This window comes from Bubalus bubalis, chromosome 14 (genome assembly GCF_019923935.1).
Source record: "Bubalus bubalis isolate 160015118507 breed Murrah chromosome 14, NDDB_SH_1, whole genome shotgun sequence".
Taxonomy (NCBI): domain Eukaryota; kingdom Metazoa; phylum Chordata; class Mammalia; order Artiodactyla; family Bovidae; genus Bubalus; species Bubalus bubalis.
In genome coordinates, this window is record NC_059170.1 from 77,372,548 (window position 1) to 77,399,472 (window position 26,925).

General features: G+C 40.9%; 1 long non-coding RNA gene across 2 annotated transcripts in view; it reads left to right on the top strand.

Moving 5' to 3' along the window:
• Positions 1-5,876: 5,876 nt before the first annotated feature.
• LOC112578875 overlaps positions 5,877-26,925 on the top strand; it is a 28,471-nt gene continuing 7,422 nt past the window's right edge. Inside the window, exons 1-2 of one of the 2 annotated variants that reach the window (XR_006544242.2) lie at positions 5,877-6,953; positions 7,191-7,300. This is a non-coding gene — a long non-coding RNA (uncharacterized LOC112578875). The remainder of the gene's footprint in view (positions 6,954-7,190; positions 7,301-26,925) is intronic. The other variant, XR_003103332.3, reaches the window with a different exon arrangement.

The window sequence follows — 26,925 nt, forward strand, 5'->3', positions numbered from 1 at the left end:
TTTGCTCAGGCCGTCTTCTGAATTATTATTTATCCACAGTTTGGTTTTCTTTTTGTAGCTGTTTGCATTTAAATGGAGAGTTTCCCAAAGACAGCCTATACTGTAGCTACTATTGGTATGCATTCCGGAGAATGGGCCAGATTTTATGTTCTTTGGAAGTATACATAAAATCATCATTCACTGTGTTCCAAGAAAATCATTCCTGAGGGCCTCCAAGAGGGATTGTACTTGGAAGCACGTTTTTTCTCTGTAGCGCTAATGATTTTTGGATTCTTCATGTTTGGGTATTCATATTCATTAGGAGCCATAACGATGTGCCACCCGGGTTAATTTCTCCATGCAGAAAGCAATAGAGATTTCTATGACATTGCCTGTGGTGGGCAGTGAGGAATCCCTAACTCAACTCAGTATTTTCTCCCACTGGGTAAACGTTTCTCAGAAAAGTTAATAAGGCATTGAAATCTGCACAGACAGAAATGCTAATGCCTCTGCCACATACCTACGATTATCAGCTCAGTCTTTAGCAGTTGGAATCTGACATAAATCCTCTGGATGTATTAACGTCGGCTGTGGTAGCTGGCAGAATCTTGTTATGTTGACCTTGGGCAAAGCCTTACCTGACAGCAATTCAATAGAAAGATGGGTGCCAAGGCACTGCATTTGTATAAAGAAGAGAATAAAGAGGCTGTTAAGTTAAGCATCTGCTGTCATACACCATAAAAGCAGGATTCAGGCTGCCGCATATGAGCTGTGTTCCAATGAGACCCCGAGAGAGTGGAACCCCAAGAGAGGGGCATTATGCCAAGATCAGAGACCGAGGGACATCTAACTATCCATTATTGCCTGCTTCACTGTGGGGGCTAAAAGTGCTTAATGCCTTTGTGCTCCCCCCGACAGAGTTTTATTACTGCTAACTGCATTATTTTGGTACAATATGGGCAGAAGATCGTAACTCTGAAGTATTTCACTGAATCTGGAGGTGCGAATATATTGAATAAAATCAATAGAGGTTTTCCAAAGAGGATTAACTGGTAGAATGGACACCCCCTGCATAGAATTGAAATTCTCTGCATGAAGGAAAGAGGGTATCATTTATAAAGTAGCTGAAGATCTATTTCTCTTTCAAAAACCAGTTAATATTTGTCAAGACCCAACTTTATAATAATGCTGAAATAAGAATATTTTGGGAACACTGGGTTAAGTATAATTAAAATAATTTTACCTATTTGTCTTTGCTTTTTTTTTTTTAACATATTGTCACCCTGTTTATTTAACTTATATGTAGAGTACATCATGTGAAATGCTGGGCTGGATGAAGCACAAGCTGGAACAAAGATTGCTGGGAGAAATATCAATAACCTCAGATAGACACCACCATTATGGCAGAAAGCAAAGAAGATCTAAAGAGCCTTTTGATGAAAGTGAAAGAGGAGAGTGAAAAATTTGGCTTAAAACTCAACATTAAAAAAACTGATATCATGGCATCTGGTCCGATCACTTCATGGCAAATAAATGGCAAAACAATGGAAACAGTTAAAGACATGTGTGGGGCTCCAAAATCACTGTGGATGGTGACTGCAGCCATGAAATTAAAGGATGTTTGCTCCTCGGAAGAAAAGCTATGAACAACCTACACAGCATATTAAAAAGCAGAGACATCACTTTGCCGACAAAGGTCCGTCTGGTCAAAGCTATGGTTTTTCCAGTAGTCATATATGGATATGGGAGTTGGACCATAAAGAAAGCTGAGCACCAAAGAATTGATGCTTTTGAACTGTGGTGTTGGAGAAGACTCTTGAGAGTCCCTTGGACTGCAAGGAGATCCAACCAGTCCATCCTAAAGGAAATCAGTCCTGAATATTCATTGGAAGGACTGATCCTGAAGCTGAAACTCCAATACTTTGGCCACCAGATGAGAAGAGCTGACTTATTTGAAAAGACCCTGATGCTGGGAAAGATTGAGGGCAGGAGGAAAAGGGGACGACAGAAGATGAGATGGCTGGATGGCATCACCAACTCGATGGACATGAGTTTGAGCAAGTGGTGATGGACAGGGAGGCCTGGCGTGCTGTAGTCCATGGTGTCGCAAAAAGTTGGGACACGACTGAACTGAATAACATGGTTACTAGGATAGTTACTCCCACTGGACATCCTTCCAATGGATTCTCGGCCTATTCAGATTGAAAGGGCAATTCCTCCCCATAGTTTACAAGACTGTCTCTTCAACCTCCTCTCTTAGTATCCTTCACATGTGTACTCCTTTCTAGTCATAATAGCTTTGCTATTTCTGAATACACAAAACTTACCTCTCCCTCGAGGCCTTTGCACACACTGTTCTCTCCACTGGGAATGCACTTTTTCTGGATTTTCTCTTTAGTTTTCACTCCTTTACTGATTTGAGAAAAGGTTTGCCACTCTTCTGACAAGTGTTTCTTGTTCACTCTACCTAAAATAAACTCCCATTTTCCTGATGCTCAATATCTCCTTATCCTGATTTTTTTCCCCAAAATATTGGATTGGCCAAAAGGTTCATTTTTCATTATGTCTTACGGAAAAACCCAAACAAACTTATTGGCCAACACAATACTTATTGTCATTAGATATATTTTGTTGTTGCTGTTGTTTAGTTGCTAAGTTGTATCCGACTCTTTGTGACCCCATGGACTGCAGCATGCTAGGCTTCCCTGTCCTTCACTGACTTCTGGAGTTTACTCAAACCCATGTCCATCAAGTCAGTGATGTCATCCAACCATCTCATCCTCTGTTGTCCCCTTCTCCTCCTGCCTTCCATCTTTCCCAGCATCAGGGTCTTTTCCAATGAGTCAGTCCTTTGCATCAGGTGGCCAAAGTATTGGAGTTTCAGCTTCAGCATCAGTCCTTCCAGTGAATATTCAGGGTTGATTTCCTTTAGGATTGTATTGATTGGTTGGATCTCCTTACAGGGAGATCCAAGAGACTTTTAAGAGTCTTCTCCAGGACCACAGTTTGAAAGCATCAGTTCTTTGGTTCTCAGCCTTCTTTATGGACCAACTCTCACATCTGTACATGACTACTAGAAAAACCATAGCTTTGATTACAGGGAACTTTGTTGGCAAAGTGATGTCTCTCCTTTTTAATATGCTGAGAGAATAATTTATTTATTAATTATTTTAAACTTATATATAATGACATACACCAGAGTCCCCTGATGGATCAGATGGTAAAGAATTCGCCTGCAATGTGGGAGACCTGGGTTTGATCCCTTGGTTGGGAAGATCCCCTGGAGGAGGGCACTCCAGTATTCTTGCCTGGAGAATCCCATGGATAGAAGAGCCTGCAGGGCTACAGTTCATGAGGCCTCAAAGAGTCGAACATGACTGAGCAAACACAGCAACACACATAATGACACATAACATTATATTAGATTCAGATATACCATCATATATTTTAATACCTATATTTTATATGTTGTTTTAATTATTTAGCATTTTGTTTGCCTGTTTATTTTAAGTATCTTCTAGAAGACATGTACCAATAGAGAAGGGACAGTGGTATGCTGTATCCAGCTTGTACGGGCTCATGAGAGCCACCTGTTAAATTTCCAGGAATTTTGAGAGCTGGCTTTGAAATACAGCCATTATTGAAATTAAAGTATATTAACTCATGATTAAATGAATTACATTGAAAACAAAGGTAATAAATGCTTAGTCCTTATCACTTTCTACTTGCTTTTTAACATTTTTATTCATGCTCTAGATGTTATTTGTATTTATTGTGTCTTTAGAGTTGAAATATTACATGACAGTATACTACTACCCATCTTTCAGCAACTTATGTCAGGAGTTTGAAACTGGCCATAGTAGATGTCTGTACACCATGAAAACTGACTAGTGCTGCAATCTGGGCTCTCTGTTGCAGAGGATGGAGGAAATCCCTAAGCACCACCATCACTCCGCTGGGCAAGACCTCGTACTTTTGCTGCTGTTTTCCCAGTGTCTGCAGAAACAGGACCTAGCACACACATGTTTCTGGAGAAATATTAATTTAATGGATGGAATTTCATGGAAAGGAAATTTCATGGAAAGCAGAATGCTATAGGCTGAAGTTATTTGAGATTTGAATAAGGTGAAATATTTCTTAAAATATTTAGAAATCAGAGAGGAGTGGGATGTGTGTGTGTGTGTGTGTGTGTGTGTATGTGTGTGTGTGTGTGTGTGTGTGTATGTTCATGTGTGTATATTGTTGGTCAAAGCAACCACATGAATAAAGAAATTAAAAATGATACTTTTAAAGTGAATTTGGGTCTGAAAATAGAACCACTTATAGTTCAGAAAGGTAAAGAAGGACAAGATAGATTTCTGCAGGCTGATGTTGGGATTCTAGCACAGCTCTGGGTATCCGAGCAGATTAATGCATGTTGTTGTTCAGTCACTAAGTCATGTCAGACTTTCTGTGACTCCAAGGACTGCAGCATGGCAGGCTCCTCTGTCCTCTGCTATCTCCCTGATTTGCTCAAATTCATGTCCATTGAGTCAGTGATGCTATCTAACCATCGTAACCTCTGTCACCCTTTTCTCCTTTTGCTTTCACTCTTTCCCAACATCAGGGTCTTTTCCAACGAGTCAGCTCTTTGCATCAGCTGGTTAAAGTATCGGAGCTTCAGCTTCAGCAAAAGTTCTTCCAGTGAATATTCAGGGTTGATTTTCTTTATGACTGACTGTTTTGATCTCCTTGCAATCCAAGGGACACTCAAGAGTCCTTTCCAGCACCACAACTCAAAAGCAATGTATACGAATCCACACGTGTCTTCCTGGTTCCATGATCCTTGAATCCATCCAAAGGTGACTTGGCAACCTCTTCTTCTTCCCAGCCTCTGAGACCATCTGAGTGTCTATGTTCTTTTTGCATATGATTACTGTCCACAATTATGCCCCTCTAGGTGACATCTAGGCTCAGGGCTTTGCTGTTCCTTGTAGGTTACTTCTTTTAATCTCATCAGTATGTACTCTGCCCACCTGCCAATTCATGTAGAAATTTTAGACGCTGTGAAATATTTCTTCCAACTTGAAGGAATGGAGATCCAGGCAACTCTGGGTATACTCAAAAGTCTACTCCCTCCTGAATCAGCTTTCAAGCACTGTAGTTCTATATAAGCGTGAAGGACACCTCCAGCTTTTTTTTTCCTAGGCTACACAAAGCCAGAATTAGTCACAGCTGCACCTCAGAGAGAAAAGCAAGTAAGAGTTAGGGTAAAATTTCCTGAAAAACCAAATCAAACCTGCTTGAGAGAAAGAGAATGCCATGGAAAAGGGCTGGCTTTAGGCACAGCTTGATCTGAGCCTCAAATGACATCAGCAGGACCAGTTTTCACTCTCTCCTCTCTTGCTGCTGCTGCTGCTGCTAAGTCACTTCAGTTGTGTCCGACTCTGTGCGACCCCATAGACAGCAGCCCACCAGGCTCCTCCGTCCCTAGGATTCTCCAGGCAAGAACACTGGAGTGGGTTGCCATTTCCTTCTCCAATGCATGAAAGTGAAAAGTGAAAGTGAAGTTGCTTAGTCATGTCTGACTCTTAGTGACCCCATGGACTACAGGCTACCAGGCTCCTCCATCCATGGGATTTTCCAGGCAAAAGTACTGGATTGGGTTGCCATTGCCTTCTCCGCTCTCCTCTCTTAAGTTCTCTTAAATTAGGAAACTCCACATAGGCTTTATTTTCAGACAGTTGCTTCCTGAAGTTGACATGGCACTTCTAGACCTTACATTTTCCTGGCTTCAAATCCCATGGAAAAGGATGAGAATTTCTTTCCTAGAAGCCCCTGGGGCGGGGCGGTGGGGGGGGGGGGGACAATACTTCAATCAGCTTTTAATTTGCTACTTAACATTTTATTACTTTACACACAGTAACTTTAATGTTTACATTTTTCATGTGAGACCCGCACTTAGATTATTTCTACACTAGAAATAAAGAAACCGGGGTCCAGACAGGTGAGATTAACAAGCCAAGTCCACATACAATAGCAGGCAGCTGATTGGAGATGCGGACTCCGCAGCTGTTCCCTGCCGGCGGCGGGTGTGCGAGCCAAGGGGAGGGTGGGCGTTACCACACCACGTGGCCGCCCGGAAGCCCTTCAGGTGGAGCTCATTGGCTGTGACTGGGCCACGTGCACACGTCCCTGAGCCGGTCCCCACAGCGGTCGGTTGCTTGGTCCTCAGTCGTGTGTGGCAGCCTGAAGCAGGAGTATGGTGCCTTGTTCACCCGACATGCACTAAAAATCGGGAAGGGGTGTGTCTCCTCAGGGCAGTGACTCGAGTTGAGTGAGAGCCGCAGTGTTGACCACAGGGGAATCCCAAGCCCCCGAGGCTCTATTCTCTCTTGGTGGTTTTCACGGCTGCAGAATGCCCCCCGCCCCTCACACAAGCGCAGCAGGTTTCTTAAAGCCCTGGGCGGTGGATGTGGACTAGTCTCTGTCCCAGAGGGGTGAACCTGAGGAGACTGGATACTCTTGTCACCTTGTCAGCCCTGCGGGTTGGGGCAGGCTCTGCCCGGCGGGGAATGGTCTGGATCCCTAGATAGGAGCTGCTGGCGTCTGCCTGCCAGGACTCCCGGCACGGCTCTCTTGCTCCAAGCCACAGGGCAGTCATGTGAGAACTCATCGAAAGAAGTCATTTGTGTCCGGCTTTTGAGGAATGTGTGGCAATAAACTGGAAATAGAAATTGCCGCTCTGAGGAATGGGGCGGGGGTGGGGGTGGGGGGGTCACGTTTTCATCAAATATGGCCCCTGTGATGCGGTTGGGGGCATAAACGTGACCTCTTTCTGTGCAGACCTTTCCACGTTGTCAGCTTAATGGATTGGATCACCAAAACCTGCTGGCAACTGTCTGTGCTGGGAGAGAGACAGTGATGTAATCCTGATTAAAATAGTTAACAAGGAATTAATGAGAGGTTATCTCCTTGTCTTCAATCATTTCCCGGTGAGAAGAGTCTCTAGCAGAACTCATTAGGGCTGTTCCTTTGCAGCTCCTGAAATTACCTTGTTTTGAAATTGTCAGGGTTTTCAAGAAGCAAACTCATTTCAAGTCCTTATTTCCAAATGCTAGAAGACTGTAGCATGAAAAAACTAAAGGTCTAGTCCAATCATGAGGTCTTCAACACTTATTCTTTTATCTATATTCCACTCACACTTTGTTTTCTGATGGAATGTTTTGCAGGCTCATGAAGGAAACAGAGGCCATTTGGGCCTTCATTAACCATAGTTGATGGAGCCAAATTTATTCTAAGAGGCTATGGAAGAAGAATTCAGCTCCACCCAGTCAAACAGGTATTCACTGTGTACCTTCTGTATTATGATAAGTGGAACGTTTAAGGTATACTGCCCTATGTAATACGGAGAAGGCAATGGCACCCTACTCCAGTACTTTGCCTGGAGAGTCCAGTGGATGGAGGAGCTTGGTGGGCTGCAGTCCCTGGGGTCGCCAAGAGTCGGACACGACTGAGCGACTTCACTTTCACTTTTCACTTTCATGCATTGGAGAAGGAAATGGCAACCCACTCCAGTGTTCTTGCCTGGAGAATCCCAGGGATGCTGTCTATGGGGTCGCACAGAGTTGGACACGACTGAAGTGACTTAGCAGCAGCAGCAGCAGCCCTATGTAAAATAGATAGCTAGTGGGCAGCTGCTGTACAGCACAGTTAGCTCAGCGCTGTGATGACCTAAGAAGGGTGAGATGGGTGTGGGGTGAGGAGGTTCAAGAGGGCAGGACTATATGTACGCATATAGCTGATTCACACTGTTGGACAGCAGAAACTAACACAACATTGTAAAGCAATTATACTCTAATTTTTAGAAAAAGTAAAAAAGATACAACAGCAAAAGTACATGGTTGGTAGAGTCCCACTGTTATGAGCACAGACTCTGGAATACCACTGTAAGCTCCAAGTCTCAGCCCCAATATTAATCATCTTTGTAAGTCTGAACAACTAAAGTTTCTAGTTTTCAGTTTTTTAAATATGCAAGATGGGCTTTAAGGTAATAATTGTCTTATAAGGTTAATATAAGGAGTAAAAGAAGAAATCTATAAAAATTATTTAGGAGTGTGTTTGGTGCATGTAAGGGTCCAGTGGATGTCTCATCAAGGGGCTTGAATTAGTGGAAAACTTCAGCTAAAGTAAGAGAACTTCTGCCTGAAAATTTGACAAAGTATGTGGACCATATCTGACCAATTCTGTCAGCAAAACACATCTTATTTCAGGTGATCGTAATGGCTTTCAGGGAAGCTGTTTACATCAGTGCACCTGAGAAAAAACCCAGAAATTGCATCTAGGTATAGTTGGAAGTTTATCATGTGATCAAGATTGTGTTTTAATTTGGGATAGTTTTTGACTATATCCTACTGTAATAATTGCTACCTATGTGGAAAAACATGTGACATCCCTTCCTGACTCTACACATGATGTAAATTCCACATGCATTATGGACATAAATAAAAATATGATGGTATTGGAACAAATTGTAGGAGAATATTTTTACAACTCTGGGATGCTGGAGCACTCTCAAACAAGGCAGGAATCTCAGAAGCCATCATAAAATAAAGACATTTAACTATATAAATATTTTTAAAAGAGTATGATAAACATGACACTGGTAAAGTAAAAATCAAACTCTCTATATATTATTAACATAATTACAACAAATTCCAAGAAAAGAGTAAAATATCATGTATGAAATGAGTTGCCAGTCCAGGTTCGATGCACGATACTGGATGCTTGGGGCTGGTGCACTGGGACGACCCAGAGGGATGGAATGTGGAGGGAGGAGGGAGGAGGGTTCAGGATGGGGAACACATGTAAACCTGTGGCGGATTCATTTTGATATTTGGCAAATCTAATACAGTTATGTAAAGTTTAAAAATAAAATAAAATTAATTAAAAAAAAAAAAAAGAGTACAGTCTCAACTGTTCAAATAACTCTTTCAATTGATAAAATTAAAATGAAAGATTAATCATTCCAGTAAATAGGACATTTCAGAGAAGATCTGCAAAAAGTCAGAAAATTTAGAAAAAGATGCTCAAACACATGCAGGAAAAATGCAATTATACACAATGGAGTATTACTCAGCCATTAAAAAGAATACATTTGAATCAGTTCTAATGAGGTGGATGAAACTGGAGCCTATTATACAGAGTGAAGTAAGCCAGAAAGAAAAACACCAATACAGTATACTAATGCATATATATGGAATTTAGAAAGATGGTAACAATAATCCTGTGTACGAGACAGCAAAAGAGACACTGATGTATAGAACAGTCTTATGGACTCTGTGGGAGAGGGAGAGGGTGGGAAGATTTGGGAGTATGGCACTGAAACATGTATAATATCATATATGAAACGAGTCGCCAGTTCAGGTTTGATGCACGATACTGGATGCCTGGGGCTGGTGCACAGGGACGACCCAGAGGGATGGAATGGGGAGGGAGGAGGGAGGAAGGTTAAGGACGGGGAACACATGTATACCTGTGGCGGATTCATTTCGATATTTGGCAAAACTAATACAATATTGTAAAGTTTAAAAATAAAAAAAAAGAACAACAAAAACAAAAAATTGAAATAGCCTTTTTTTTTTTCAGTCATCACATTGGCAATCTCATAAGATTTTACAGGGAGGCAAAAGAGGAGACTCTGATACATTTCTGGCGGGAGAGTAAATTGCTACCACATTTGGGGAAACTGGAAATACTGACGAAAATTAAAAAACAGAAGTATTGATACCCTTTGCCCAAGAAATCCCACTTCAGGGACTCTTCCCTACAGAAATAAAAGCACAAGAAAATAATGATATTATGCAGCAGCAGCAGCAGCAAATTGTTTACTGCAGCTTTGCAGAGGAAGAGAATGAAAAGTAAGCTGAAAAAATGCATCAACAATGTAAAGACTGAATACATTATGATACATACATTCTATTGAACATTATGTAACTTTTAAAGAAATGAGTTAGGGATGTTTATTTATTTTCCCATGTCCCAAATAGCTTTTTTTTTTTTTTTTGGTTACAATTCTCTCTTGCTTTCTCTGCTGACTGTTCTCAGCCTCAAAAGGAAGACTTTACTGTAGCTTTGTTTACGTTTTCTTCCACATCAGTTGTAAGAGAACTGTCCCCAGGATGGAAATTCACCTGTTAGATTTGTATTCTGTGTGGCATGAAATTGCTGCCTGAGACATAGTTGAGGAAGCAGAAGGTGAAATCTCAGGGAAAGTGTCCAGAAAAGCATATCAACTCTAGCATGGAGAAGAACGTAGGCTGCATATAAATTTAGCCTGGTTGTTTCCTAATGATTTTAAGGGGTGGTTCTTTCTAATGGCGGGGGCGGGGGGTCATGGTTGCCTCTTTACCTGACAGTGGAAGATTTAGCTACACAACATAGGGTTGTTCTTGTGACGTCAAGGTTAATGTGGCTGTCTGTACCCTGGGACCTGCTGGCTAAAGTCATGTCTACTTTCTGCACCGTTATAGTAAATTAGTCACTTTTTAAAAAACATTTTCATGACTTTTATGACTTCTAGTATCTGAAATAATTCTTTCATGCTGTCATTTCTACAATAGGAATTTATTAAACACCTGATATGTATCATACAGTATTCTGGACAAGGGGGATAGAATAATGAATCAAGTAGATCAGGACTATGCTCGTAGGAAGTTTATATTCTGATTGGGCAAGGAGGTGGGGAACAGACAATAGAAAAATAAACGAATGATATATAGAAGGTGACAGTAAGTGTATGAAGAAAACTAAAGAAGGTAAGGAGTGGAGGGTAAACATACATTGCCTGCATGTAGGCATGCGTATGTGTACATGTGTGTACTCACGCTATTATAATTAGGGCTGCACTTCTCTGTAATGCTGACATTTCAGTAAGACTCTAAGGGAGAACATGGACTCTTGGGGCTTCCCAGAAAAGAGTGTTTCTAGTAGAGGAAACAGACAAACTGCTCCAAGGTGTTACTGAGCCCAGGTTCATCATGCTTGTCACACTACAGGCCAGTAAATCAAGACATGAGTTCTTGGGGGTAACAAATAGTGCCTTTATCCAGAAAGCCTGAAGACCAAGGAGATAGTGAACTGACGTCCCAAAGAACCATCTTACCAGTGTTAGAGTTCAGGTTTCTTTTATACTAAAAGGGGAGAGGGTGTGGTTGGTTGCTATAAACGTCTTGGTCTTGGGCTCTTTCATTCTTGTAGCTGTCCACAGAGGTAGGTTGAGTCACAATATTCCTGTAAACCCCAATAAGAGAAACGTTATTCTCTATTCTGCAACTTTATATCTCTGTATGAATGGAAAACTGTTATACCTTTAAAGGTCAGAGTCTTGAGAATGGGCTATCCTGTGTATTTCAAGCTACAGGCAATGTTCTTGTAACACAAGCTATGGAATACAAAGTTTAAACAAAAGAAAGAGATCCAATATGGAGTCAGATTTGTTCTTTCTGATTAGAAAGGCAGGATCATATGTGTGCATGTATTTCCAGGAAGAGTGAAATAGCCAATGCCCCTGGAGCAGAGGGAGTTGGGGTGGTAGGAAGTGAAGGAGATGTTTTCATGGGGGCGGCCTGGGACCAGGTCATCAAGGTCCCTCTGGCTGTGATGAGGATTTTGGATTTTACTCTGCCTGAAACAACTCTGGGTTTTTGAGCAGGAGGCTGATGATGTCCCTTTTAACATTTTGACAATGATGGGTCTGGCTGCTGCGAAGAAGATGGACAGGAAAAAGCAAAGGTGGAAGCAAGAAGCTGACTCAAATGCTCTTCAGAGGTGCAGGGGACATGATGGCACCTTACCCTGGGATAGAAGCTGTGGAGGCAGTGAACAGCTGGCATCTTCTGAAGATAGAGCTGACCAAGTTTGCAGACAGCCCAGATGTGAGGCAAGAGAGAGGAGTTCAAGGTGACCCCCCTGTTTGGGATGAACCCCTGAAAGAGCTCCCTTCACTATTCTTTCTAATCTCCTGGTCTGTATTGTGGAGTCTCCTCAATGAGAAGGTGATGGAGAGTTTGCGCTCTAGACTCCCAGTGAGCTCTGGAGAAGGCGGGCCTCCTGGTGTCCGCACCTGGCACCAGGCCCCGCCCTCCAGCTTTGCTCTAAGCTAATCACCAAACACGTTCATATTAATATCTCATTTTAGAATTGAACAAGAGTGGACCACATTCAAATAACTCTTTTGCTATTCAGAAGGACCCGTGTGGTCTTCTGTTAATCCTGAAACTTGTTGATTCTGTAGATGAAACATCTCAAGGTCAAGGGTTAAGTGGTTTAGCCAATGTAACAGGGTTCTAACTTGAGCTCCTCTGATCTGTGTCCCTCACATGCATGGTCTCATGTGAACCTGAAAAATCATTCTCCTTGTTCTGCCTCATCCACGCTTCCCAATGAGCTTACTGGTGTGTGGAGTAGATGGAAACAGCTCCATAAACAGTAAAATGAAGCTCAGAAGTATCTCCTGAGATGCCCAGAGCCCACACTCCTCTGGTCAAGGTGAAATTCTGGTCATCTAAGACTTTGTCTGGTGCTGTGTGGCCTCATCTAGGGGTCCAGGGGACTACTGACAACCACAAAGAATTAACAATGGTTAATGGTTAATGGTCAATGGTTCATTTTTTGTTATTTTTCAAGCCAGCTTGTTTAAACACTGAGTTCCTTCAAAAACAGGACTTTCTGAGAGCAAACTTCAATGAGGCTCTGTCTCTTGTGGCATTGGTTGGCTGACACGTTCCAGAGATTTTGGCAGAGTCCGGCTCAGAGCGCAAAACTCCCCACTGACAGAAGTCAGCACAGGAAGCGCCATCACGGTGTGAAGACAGGAAAGGTCCCCAAGTCGTCTTGGCAGGGGAAAGTCTGAAACTGTCGCGGTAACCCATCCTGAGCAGGCTGCTCAGAGGAGGCACATCACTGAGACAGCACAGTCCCGTCCTTTTCGAGACATCACCGCTCCGTGTCAGCTCGAAACTCAGAGGGCGTCGAGGCCCCTGGAAGGCTCTGGTGCCTCTCTTCGCGGCCGCTGCCTCCAGCCTGCTGTGGGAGGTGATGTCAGAGGCTCAGCTCTCAGATGCTCTGGAGCCCTGCTTGCTTCATTTCTGGTGGACCCCTCAATGCCCGTGGAGACCATGGGTTTTGCTTGTGATGCTGGTAATGAACAGCTGCTGGGAACAAATTAATGAGCGTGTCAGAAACTGCAGTGAAACTATATTACGATTCATAAACACCACGATGAAAATGCCAGTTAAGCTCTGGTATAAATACACACAAGCTCTGAAGAAGCTAACTCTTTTTTCTTTTAATGAGAGAAGAATTTAAAATAACATCTTTCTACCCTGAGCAGCATTGCCAGGGGGAAATTTCTTAGTGGAGAGATAGTTTTTCTAATTTCATATTTAACACACAGAGAAACATAAGGGAGTTTAATTTCACTTTTTGTATTTGAGTGTGCATGTACTGTACTTTCAAATGTATGTTTTATATATATATATATATATATATACACACCATGTGTGGGTGTAAAATATACAAAAACATAAATAGTGTCACCTTTCTAGGTGCTGTATCATGTTTGTTAAATAAGACCTTTAGTTTTTAATTTTTATTTTATATTGAAGTATAGTTGATTTACAGTGTTATTTAGTTTCAAGTGTACAGCAAAGTGTACAGTTCAGGTTTACATATACACATATCTATTATTTTTTCAGATTCTTTTCTCATTTAGGTTATTACAGGATGTTAAGTAGAGTTCCCTGTACTACACATTAGATCCTTGTTGATTATATGTTAATTATAACTTCTTATAGTTATATATAGTTAAATATATTTAATATATTTATTATTATTATAATAATATAGTTAAATATAAAAAATATTATAGTTAAATATAAACTATAATTTAACCCTTTCCCCCTTCCCCCTTTGGTAACCATAAGTTTGTTTTCTAAGTCTGTGAGTCTGCTTCTGTTTTGTAAATACATTCATTTGTATCATTTTTTTTTTTTAGATTTCGCATACAAGTGATACCATATGACACTTGTCTCTGTCTGGCTTACTTCACTTACTGGATAGTCTCGTCTGTCCACGTTGCTGCAAATGGCATTATCTCATTCTTTCCATGGATGAGTCATATCCATTGTGTATATGTACCACATTTTTATCCACTTAGGACATTTAGGCTGCTTCCATGTCTTGGCTACTGTAAACAGTGCTGCAATGAATATTGGGGTGCATGTATCTTTTTGAATTGTGGTTTTATCCAGATATAAGCCCAGAAGTGGTGTCACAGGATCATATGGTAACTCTGTTTTTAGTTTCTTAAATCATTTTTCATAGTGGCTATACCAATATACATTCCCACCAACAGTGTGGGAGGGACTATTGTGTTTACATGGTGTTTCAGTAATAGTCTTCTTACCATTCTGAGTTTAGAATTTGGAGTCAGAAATTAAAATCCAAAAGAGAAATAGCCACATTGATACATAAAGACTTATGACTTTAAAACTCATGTATTCTTTTTAATGGCTGAGTAATACTTCATTGTGTATATGTATCACAGCTTTCTTATCCATTTATCTGCTGATGGACATCTAGGTTGCTTCCATGTCCTGGCTATTATAAACAGTGCTGTGATGAACATTGGGGTACACGTGTCTCTTTCAATTCTGGTTTCCTTGGTGTGTGTGCCCAGCAGTGGGATTGGTGTGTCGTATGGCAGTTCTATTTCCAGTTTTTTAAGGAATCTCCACACTGTTCTCCATAGTGGCTGTACTAGTTTGCATTCCCACCAACAGTGTAAGAGGGTTCCCTTTTCTCCATACTCTCTCCAGCATTTATCGCTTGTAGACTTTTGGATCGCAGCCATTCTGACTGGCGTGAAATGGAACCTCATTGTGGTTTTAATTTGCGTTTCTCTGATAATGAGTGATGTTGAGCATCTTTTCATGTGTTTGTTAGCCATCTGTATGTCTTCTTTGGAGAAATGTCTGTTTAGTTCTTTGGCCCATTTTTTGATTGGGTCATTTGTTTTTCTGGAATTGAGCTGTAGGAGTTGCTTGTATATTTTTGAAATTAGTTGTTTGTCAGTTGCTTCATTTGCTATTATTTTCTCCCATTCTGAAGGGTGTCTTTTCACCTTGCTTATAGTTTCTTTTGTTGTGCAGAAGCTTTTAATTTTAATTTGATCCCATTTGTTTATTTTTGCTTTTATTTCCAATATTCTGGGAGGTGGGTCATAGAGGATCCTGCTGTGATGTATGTCAGAGAGTGGTTTGCCTATGTTCTCCTCTAAAAGTTTTATAGTTTCTGGTCTTAAGTTTAGATCTTTAATCCATTTTGAGTTTATTTTTGTGTATGGTGTTAGAAAGTGTTTTAGTTTCATTCTTTTACAAGTGGTTGACCAGGTTTCCCAGCACCACTTGTTAAAGAGATTGTCTTTTCTCCATTGTATATTCTTGCCTCCTTTGCAAAGATAAGGTATCCATAAGGGCGTGGATTTATCTCTGGGCTTTCTATTTTGTTCCATTGATCTATATTTCTGTCTTTGTGCCAGTACCATGCTGTCTTGATGACTGTGGCTTTGTAGTAGAGCCTGAAGTTAGGCAGGTTGATTCCTCCAGTTCCATTCTTCTTTCTCAAGATTGCTTTGGCTATTCGAGGTTTTTTTTTGTATTTCCATACAAATTGTGAAATTATTTGTTCTAGCTATGTGAAAAATATCGTTGGTAGCTTGATAGGGATTGCATTGAACCTATATATTGCTTTGGGTAGTATATTCATTTTCACTATATTGATTCTTCAGATCCATGAACATGGTATATTTCTCCACCTATTAGTGTCCTCTTTGATTTCTTTCACCAGTGTTTTATAGTTTTCTATATATAGGTCTTTAGTTTCTTTAGGTAGATATATTCCTAAGTATTTTATTCTTTTCATTGCAATGGTGAATGGAATTGTTTCCTTAATTTCTCTATTTTCTCATTATTAGTGTATAGGAATGCAAGAGATTTCTGTGTGTTGATTTTATATCCTACAACTTTACTATATTCGTTGATTAGCTCTAGTAATTTTCTGGTGGAGTCTTTAGGGTTTTCTATGTAGAGGATCATGTCATCTGCAATGATGTGAGAGTTTTACTTCTTCTTTTCCAATTTGGATTCCTTTTATTTCTTTTTCTGCTCTGATTGCTGTGGCCCAAACTTCCAAAACTGTGTTAAATAGTAGTGGTGAGAGTGGGCACCCTTGTTTTGTTCCTGACTTTAGGGAAAATGCTTTCAATTTTTCACCATTGAGGATAATGTTTGCTGTGGGTTTGTCATATATAGCTTTTATTATGTTGAGGTGTACACAGATGTATAGAACAGTCTTTTGGACTCTGTGGGTGGGGGGGATGATTTGGGAGAATGGCATTAAAACATGTATAATATCATATAAGAAACGAATCGCCAGTCCAGGTTCAATGCAGGATACAGCAAGCTTGGGGCTGGTGCACTGGGATGACCCAGAGGGATGGTATGGGGAAGGAGGTGGGAGGGGGGTTCAAGATTGGGAACACGTGTACACCCATGGCAGATTCATGTTTATGTATGGCAAAAGCAATACAATATTGTAAAGTAAAAAAATAAAAAATAAATAAAAAATAAAACTCATGGTAGGAGGAGAAAAATAAACTTCTGTTTACAGTTGTGGTGGGATTATGTTGGGAGCATCTCTAGGCCTCTGAGTCTGTGCTGGATCGCTGATACACATGAGGAAGCTCATGTTTATGTTGGGGATGTTGCTGATAGGAGACCTAACAGGGAGCTTCCACAAATGCCTGGCTTCCCATGAAACATTGGAGCTTCTGCAGAGAGGGTGGGGGATGGGGAAGGGATCTTAGTAATAAGGTTCCACATTTTCTCTTCTCAGTTCAACCAGAACCACCTCAGTTTTTATAATGTTAGGGCTCCAGGAAAATTTCATTTCATTAAATTGTGCTCTAAATTAAAGCTAGAACCTAAAAGTTAGTAGTAGACTAAGCATGGACTTGAGAACCAATATAACTTGACTTCAGGCATCGACTTCAGTGTTTACCAGCTTTTGGATGTGGGGCACATGTAATCTCTTGGAGTTTTTATTTCTATTTAAGACAGTGATAATAATACCTACTTGATTGGTTGCCATGAGGACTAGAGATAGTGAATTAAAATGTCTTTCATTTAATTGATTTTTGCAAAAGATTATGATTATTATAACAGAGTCTAGCTGGTAACTAAGTGGTTTGTTTTCCTTCTCGGATAACTGCAGAACATGAAGCCTCCTTCCTCCAATTGCTCTAATGTCAAGGCTAACAGAAGTTAATTTCACCTTGAGTCAGAGACTATTTAGCTACTCACAATCTAAAATGTTAGATAGATTTCTAGAAAAGAGAACAGCACTGGTTCTAAAGTATTGCTTGTTTGTCATCGAATTTAGAACAATTTGCAGAAATAATTTACTAAGACGCAAAGCAATAATGTTTCAGTGTTTTTTTTTTTACCATCTATTTTCAGTTATATATTCCTAGATACTTCTTTAGTAGCTTAACATCCCTAGCCTGTGACTTTCCATCTAAAACAGTATACAAAACAGAAAACACAATGACTAAATCAAGACTAGATATCAAACTAACTTTTCAGAAGTTAAAGCACATGTGGGTAGACTCCAGCTTAGTCCCTTTGTGTCTGACCTCAGAAGGTGCCATGTTAGGGCCCTATTCTTTTATCTCCAGTCTTATTACAGGCTTGGCACGTCATATCACTCATTTTACTCTATTCCTTAAGAACAGAGTAACTCCTTATTGATATGGAAATGTTTCATTTGAATGAAGACCAAGGTGAATAGTTAATGAGTTGGTCAGTGGTCAGTAAAGTGGAAAAATGACAAGATATGCATTTGTTTTGAACAGAGTATTAGTCTTTACAGCTAGAAGAAATGAGTAATATGTTGGAAATTATCAGAGGAAATCCAACTGAAAGATACTGCAAGAGCAAATGGAAGATCTGTCCTTCAACCCCCTCTCTTTGGGGAATTCTGTTACTCTAGTTGAATGGTGGTGGTAGTTTAGTCACTAAGTTGTGTCCAACTCTTGAGACTCTGAGGATGGTAGCCACCAGGCTCCTTTGCCCATGGGATTTCTCAGGCAAGCATACTGGAGTGGGTTGCCATTTCCTTCTCCAGGGGATCCTCTCAATCCAGGGATTGAACCCCCATCTCCTGCATTGCAGGTGGATTCTTTGCCGACTGAACCACCAGGGAAGCCCACTCTAGTTGAATAATCTCACACTTATTTTATGTGTTCACAGCCAAAGAAAATGAGATATCACATGACCTTTTCAAACTCGGCAACCCAAGGTAAAATTTTGATGGATAGATCCAGTTTCAAGTAGAAAAACGATCTTAAATGTGCCACTCACTAAACAATAGTGAATGTTAACAGGGAGATGACAATTTACATTCTTAGGTAACCAAGTATTTCCAGAGATGAGATACCCATTGAACTCATTTAGCAGAAAAATTGGTGTTTTAGATTAAAATGGATTCTATCTATCATGAAAATTCATCCTTGAAGAACAGTGAATCAAGGCTTAGATAACACCTTTTATGAATCACTCCTCACAGAATTATTAGAAAAGTTTTAAGAGCTCATTCATATTCAGTCACCAGACTTTCTAAAGTGCTTGTTGACTATATGGGATCATCTTAGCACAGCTGGAGTGTTTCATATCAGCCAATGCATGGTCTAACCTCAATATTCTCAAACTGGTTCTTTATATAATGCCTGAAATAAAACAACAAAGAGGGGGCAAGGAGTCATCAGCATGGTCACTTGCTGGCCTTGATGGGTTATTCAAACCACTGTGTCTCAATATACTCATCTGTAGAATGGGCAAAGTAGTAATAGAACCTACCTCAACAGGTTGATGCAAAAATAAACAAAATAATACATGTATAATGCCTAGGACACTAAACAAACAACAAATGCTACCAGTTACAGTGAACTGTTATGCTTCTTGTTATGTTAAGCATAACTGTTTTGCTACAGTTATGCTTCCCTGGTGGCTCAGACGGTGAAGCATCTGCCTGCAATGTGGGAGATCCGGGTTGGATTCCTGGGTTGGGAAGATCGCCTGGAGAAGGAAATGGCAATCCACTCCATCACTCTTGCCTGGAAAATCCCATGGACGGAGGAGCCTGATAGGCTACAGTCCATGGGGTCGCAAAGAGTCGGACATGACTGAGCGACTTCACAGTGAACTATAGATCTTACTGTGAGTTACTTGAAACACACTAATACAGCTGGAAATTTCCCAAGTAAAATTTCTTTCTGAAATAATACTTTATAATTAAATCGCTATATTCATTACAACAGTAGAGAAGTATTTTCTACATACAGTAGTCAAAACTAAACATAATTTTAGGTATCAAGAACAGATACATTACTCACTGGAGGTAATGACTTTTTCCATGTTCACATTATTTTAATGAATATTCAGATGGACTCTACTACAAAAAATTTACATTTGTATGAAAGCATTTGTAAAGACTTTAAGCTTTAGCACCAGTTCTTGACCACTTTTTTTTGTTTGTTTTTTTTTGATCAGTTGTTTTTATTCACATTCTTCAAAATCATTTCTTATTATAATTGATGTGGAAAACCATGGTATTTTCTCCTTAATTAAGACACCCTTTGGAAATATGTAATTGGCTATAGTAACTTTATAATAAATGCTGTAATATGGGGCTTCCCTGGTGGCTCAGAGGTTATAGAGACTGCATTATAAAATAATGAAGTGCAATGGGTCATTTTTTGTTTTTAAGGTTTTTCCTAAAGTTTATCAGCATTTTACCAGACAAGGTAGTACATGAGAAAAGATTTAGGAGACAGCACCAGTTCTATTAAAAACGAGTATAAATTTTAGATGACAGTCTAATGAGAGACATAGAATAAGAAGACAATGTCTTTACCAAGAAGAAAATGAGAACTGAACAGATTTAAGGCAGAGCTCTTTCCAAGTATGAAAGTAGCCTGATGGACAAAGGAAGAGACATTTAGTCTGAACTCAGCGCCTGAAGCAACAAATGCCGACCCTTTCCCGTCACCACAAGGGCATCTCGGCCAGATGGCAAGCGAGGGTGACGGAAGCAGGCAGACAAATGTGTTAAGGTACATTAGCTCCTTATCTCCTAATGGACAGACTACAATTTGAGAGAGAGAGAGAGTTATCAGCCATCCTTAATCGCTTCTCAAGTGGTCACTTAACTGGACTTGTAACAGTCAGCTAGTGTCCAGACTCACTGGAGGTGGTGGCTACAGCACCTGGAGACAACTACATCGTGGTTAGCTTCTCTTTCTTCTGTGACGTCCTTATGTTTACTGAAGCCACACTCAGCTGCTTGTGGATGTTGATTGTAAATTGTTGAGAAAAAGCAAGTCACAGTTATGGTTTGCAAAGTATTATTTTCCAGTCACAAAATCTATCTCCATTTTACTGAATTGGTCAACCAGACCCAGTTGGTGCTAACCTGGGCCAAGATCCCCTGTCTTGGCCAAAGTGAAAGTGAAGTCGCTCAGTCGTGTCCGACTCTTTGCGACCCCATGGACTGTAGCCTATCAGGCTCCTCCGTCCATGGGATTTTCCAGGCAAGAGTGCTGGAGTGGATTGCCATTTCCTTCTCCAGGGGATCTTCCTGACCCAGGAATCGAACCCGGGTCTCCCGCATTGCAGGCAGATGCTTTACCATCTGAGCCACCAGGGAAGCAAAGGAGGCTTGTCTTGGCCAAGGAGTTTTTTTTTTCCTTTATCAGATCTGCAAAGCCAGTAACAAAACTGATGCTGAGGCTGGAACTGACACCAGCTTTATTCAATGGCTAAAGAATGGAGAAGGTAAAAGCTAGTTTGCAAATCAATTTCTCAACCCGAATGGGGCAAGAGACACCAAATTTGAAAAGAGTGGGAGGAATATTCATGACTTACCAAGAATAGCGTTGTGATCTGAACCTGAAACTGACGCAACTCTTCTTTTCAGTCCTTGTATGGACTTTTCTGGGGTTTCCCTGGTGGTTCAGATGATAAAGAATATGCCTGTCATATGGGAGACCCAAGTTCAATTCCTGAGTTGGAAAGATCCCCTGGAGAAAGGCATAGCAACCCACTCCAGTATTCTTGCCTGGAAAATGCCATGGCCAGAGAAACCTGGTGAGCTATGGTCCGTAGGGTTGCAGTGTAGGACATTATTGAAACGACTTAGCATACGTGGACTTTTCCAGCTGTTGTCATGCAATTGTCAACTGCTGTGGCATTGGTGGGTGTGTCACTTAGTATGCTGATGTATTATTATGATCATATGATGAGCTTTATAGTCTACTGGAAGTCAAATCCTCTACTCTCTTGGGTTGGTTGGGTTGTTTCTAATTTTGTTTCTGATTCTGATTTTTTTTTTCTCTCTTTAAAGCTTCCTCCTGAAACTTAATTAAGAGGGGGGGGGAAATATGACTCTGGGGCAACAACATTTGATAAAATTAAAAGACCCTGAGGCTGGGAAAGATTGAAGGCAGGAGGAGAAAGGGACAACAGAGGATGAGATGGTTGGATGGCATCACTGACTCAATGCGCATGAGTTTGAGTAGGCTCTGGGAATTGGTGATGGACAGGGAAGCCTGGCATGCTGCAGTGCATGGGGTAGCAAAGAGTCTGACATGACTGAGTGACTGAGCTGACTGACTGACTGATCCTGTCTAAGAGTTTGGAAATTGGTTTGGCTAGTCCCCATGTAGCCCTCAGGCTTCCCAGATGTCTCAGTTGTAAAGAATCCACCTGCCAATGCAGGAGACACAAGTTCAGTTCCTGGGTTGGGAAGATCCCCTGGAGAAGGAAATGGCGACCCACTCCAGTATGCTTGCCTAGGAAGTCTCATGAACAGAGGAACCTGGAAAGCTGCAGTCCGTGGGGTTGCAAACAGTTGAACATGACTGAGTAACTAAAACAGCGACAACAAGTAGCCCTCTCCTCATTACAGGTAATTGAGAGCATCAAAGCGTCTACCTGTGTGGCTAACTTTGGATCCAGATGGTGTCTTATATTTAACTCAATACAACTATCTAATTGCACTTGGAACACTGTGTGCTTCATTTTTTAAATTTATTAAATTCCTACTATGTGCAAAAGATCCCTTTTCTGGGTGCTGAGAAAAACACCAGTGAAGTATAGGGCACAATCCATACACACATATGAAAACATGCTCAAGTAGCAGGGATAGTCAATTAAATACATCTGTCCTGAAGAGTGGATATAGAGATTTTTTTTTAATGGTGATTAAAATCTGGGACCTGCAAAAATGGCTTTACATTGGATAGATCTTAAGTTGAAAGTACTAACTGTTCCTTTTTTAAAGATGGTTTGCAAAAATATAATTTGTAGAACTCAGCAGTTTCAACCAAAGAGTGAATATTATCATGTAGACTGAAAGAGAAAATTAGAGGTAAGTAAAATTTTTGTTTTATAGGTTTTTAAAATTCATCAAATCTAGTTTCCAGATAGGTTTTGCCGTGGTGACTAAAAAATGGTCATTTAAGTTAACACCTTTCTCTCTCTCTTTCCAGCCCCTCTGTGCCATGCTGATACTAGCTCCCGAATTTAAAGCTTATGTAATTGTAGGCTGGTGGGATACGCGCATGTCAGGGAACTTCGGAAACGCAGTGGCCCCTGAGCACAGACTAATTTGGGGGACACTGAACCCCTTCCACTTTTCTCTCGGTCTTGAAGTAGGAGGCAGATAAAGCAGAGCCCATGAGCTCCCTGAGCTTCCTGCTGTAAGTGGTGCAGACCGCCCAGAGATTCTAGTCTGGCTCTGCCTGCCCTCTGACCTCACTTCCTCCTGCTGCGGTGTAAGTTGCCTGTGCTTCTGCCTAATTGAACAACCAGAGAGTTCTCTCTAGTTGTTTAGCTGCAGCCTGAGATGCTTCTCTATATCATACACCTACTCATCTAAGTACAGCCTATCTATTTTATCTTCTGGAAAGATTTCTCTCACCAGTCCCAGGCAGCAGAGCCCGATACACTCCATTTTGTGCCATCACCATGCCCAGGTAGATTCTATTAGGGACAATTTTACATGGAGGATTCTCAAAAGATGTTTATTTTTTGGAGGAAGTAAGACAAACACTGGAACCAAGGATCATGAAGTAAATTCAAGATTCATCAGCTCCACTGGTATTTAGTCTTTTTTTCCCCCAGTCTGTGGAGAGTATAGCCATTTCTGAAATGCTTTATATCTATCAAAGTGAAAGTGAAAGTTAAGTCAATCAGTCCTGTCTGACTTTTTGCGACCCCATGGACTATAGCCCACCAGGCTCTTCCATCCACGGGATTCTGCAGGCAAGAATACTGGAGTGGGTTGCCATTTTCTTCTCCAGGGGATCTTCCCAACCCAGGGATTGAACCCAGGTCTCCCCCATTGCAGGCAGACACTTTAACCTCTGAGCCACCAGGGAAGCCCAATGCAAATATACGAACACTGGAACTAACAGCAGCAAAGAATAGAAAGAATAGATGCCGCCTCATCTCCCAGTCCTCATCCGCAACACACAACCTGAGGCAGTAGCATTCCATGAGAAATCACAAGAGCTGTATTTACAAACCCCATTGCTTTCAGCTTCTTTATGTGACTCTAGACTTCAAGCCTATGTGAGGATTATGCGGTAACATTTGGAAAACTTGTAAATTCAGAGTTAATTTTTTCCCCCTCTAATTTTCTAATTGGCAATCTACATCATATGCTTTGGCTGAAACTGCTGAGTTCTACAATTTTCATATTGACTTAAGAAGTCTGCTTGGCATGATTCCCCAGAACATAGTGATCCATAAAATTCTGGTTGTCTTGTATATAAAGAGATTGTATAATTATTTGCTGAGGCATCTAAGCCAAATACTAAAAAAGTATAGGGCCAGGGAACTGAAAGTTTACGACTATATTGGATATCTCAATGGACCATGAATTTTCTTTGGAAAGATAGGCATTATAAAGGCAAGCTACCAATTTCACCATAAGGTATTCAAGGAAAGAGTTGAACATGACTGAGCAACTGAGCAACTGAACAACAAAAATTCAAGGAATTTTAATTCAAGTTAGTAAATGAACTAACAACAAGAAGAATAAAGCTTCTAAACTAATAGTGTAAGAGTGGGGTTGCATTTCCCACGAAAGACTCAGCATTGAGTAACTCTAAAAACCATCAGAATTGGTGTTAATAGCAAACAAATAATAACTTCAAGCCATTAAAATAATTTAAAATAGTCAAATTATCCTTTAGGCTCGGTAGCCATAAATGTAGGGTAAACAATTATCTAAAAGTGACTCCATGGGGCTACAAACAGCAGTGTCAGGGGACTTCCCTGGTGGTCCTGTGGTTAAGAATCTGCCTTGTAATGCAAAGGATGCAGGTTTGATATCTGGTCAAGGAACTAAGATCCCACATGCCATGGAGCAGCTAAGCCTGTGCCACAACTACTGAGCCTGTGCACCACAACTAGGGAGTCTATGTGCTACAGCAAAAGAACACAAGATGCAAAGACGATCTTGTATGGCAGAAGTAAGACCCAATGCAGCCAATTACGTAAAAAAAAAATAGTAAACAGCAGGGACAGTGTTTCAGTGGGTCTTCAGCACTTGGTAGACACAAAATCCATTTTTATTGAAATCTTTCACTCAGAATACCAAGCGGTAAACCTGAAGGAAACATTCTTGTTGAAGTGCAAACAAGAGTGGATTTCCCAGACCCTCTCATTCTTCCTCTTTTCTGTCTTACATGGTGGGTACAGTGTAAGGACTTTGCTAGACATAACTGTGACCCTAAATTAGGCAGGCTCATTAGCCAAAATTAAACATTTGACTCTTGCTCATTTTGTTTTTGTTAAAATTATTTTTACTTGTTTTTGATAAGTGATAGGTGCATTTGGTTAAAAATTCAAAAGACACAAAAGGGAGTAGGATATTTCTGGTTTGGTGATGATAGCATCATCCTCTTCCTTTTTTTCATAAATTATCCCCAAACAAGAACAAAAACCAGACAAGTAAAGTGCATATTGTATACACTTAGCGGTATTGGATTCCATCCCGAGGTCGGGAAGATTCCCTGGGGTAGGAAATGGTGAACTGTATCCAGTATTCTTGCCTGGAAAAATTCCATGGACAGAAGAGCCAGGCAGGCTACTGTCCATGGGGTTGCAGAGAGTTGCACACACTTGCAAGAAGCAAGCAAGCAGAAGGGGTAATTGAAATGTTGAATAAGAGTGGGTGGAGGACCTCCCTGGTGACGCAATAGACAAGAATCTACCTGCCAGGGTAGAGGACATGGGTTCGATCCCTGGTCTGGAAGATCCCACATGCCATGGGGCAATAAAGCCCCTGCACCTCACAACTACTAAACCTTTACTTGAGAGCCCAGGAGCCACAGGTACTGAGCCTGTGTGCTGCAGCGAACGAAGCCCTCATTCCTAGAGTCTGTGCTTTGCAATTAGAGAAGCCACCACAATAAGAAGCCTGAACTGTGGCAAAAAAGAGCAGTCCTCATGCACTGCAACCAGAAAAAGCCCTAGAAAAGCAATGAAGATTCAGCATAGCACAGCCAATAAATAAATAAATAAAATTATATATATATATATCAGTCAGTTCAGTCTCTCAGTCATGTCTGACTCTCTGTGACCCCTCGCATTACAAAGCTTGCTGAAACTCATGTCCATCGAGTCGGTAATGCCCTCAAACCATCTTATCCTCTGTTGTCCCCTTCTCCTCCTGCCTTTAATCTTGCCCAGCATCAGGGTCTCTTCAAATGAGTTAGTTCTTCCCATCAGGTGGCGAAAGTATTGGAGTTTCAGCTTTAGCATCCGTCCTTCCAATGACTATTCAGGACTGATCTTTTTTAGGATGAGCTGATTGGATCTCCTTGCAGTCCAAGGGACTCTCAAGAGTCTTCTCCAACACCACGGTTCAAAAGCATTAATTACTCAGTGCTCAAATTTCTTTATTAATCCAACTCTCACATCCATACATGACTACTGGAAAAACCATAGCTTTGACTAGACAGACCTTTGTTGACAAAGTCATGTCTCTGCTTTCTAATATGCTGTCTAGGTTGTTCATAGCTTTTCTTCCAAGGAGAAAGTGTCTTTTAATTTCATAGCTGCAGTCACCATCTGCAGTGATTTTAGAGACCAAAAAAGGCTCTTACTGTTTCCATTGTTTCCCCCATCAATTTGCCATGAAGTGATGGGACTGAATGCCATGATCTTAGTTTTCTGAATGTTGAGTTTTAAGCCAACTTTTTGACTCTCCTCTTTCACTTTCATCAAGAGGCTCTTTAGTTCTTCTTCACTTTCTGCCATAAGGGTGGTGTCATCTGTACATCTGAGGTTATTGATATTTTTCCTGGCAATCTTGATTCCAGCTTGTGCTTCATTCAGCCTGGGATTTTGCATGATGTACTCTGCATATAATTTTAAAAGCAAGGTGACAATATATAGCCTTGATGTACTCCTTTCCTGATTTGGAACCCAGTCTATTTTTCCATGTCCAGTTCTAACTTGCTTCTTGACCTGCATACAGGTTTCTCAAGAGGCAGGTCAGGTGGTCTTGTATTCCCATCTCTTGAAGAATTGTCCATAGTTTGTTGTGATTCACAGAGTCAAAGGCTTTGGCATAGTCAATGAAGCAGAAGTAGATGTTTTTCTGGACCTCTCTTGCTTTTTTGATGATCCAACAGATGTTGGCAACTTGATCTCTCATTCATCTGCCTTTTCTAAAACCAGCTTGAACATCTGGAAGTTCATGGTTCACGTACTATTGAAGCCTGGCTTGGAGAATTTTGAGCAGTTCCTTGCTAGCATGTGAGATGAATGGAAT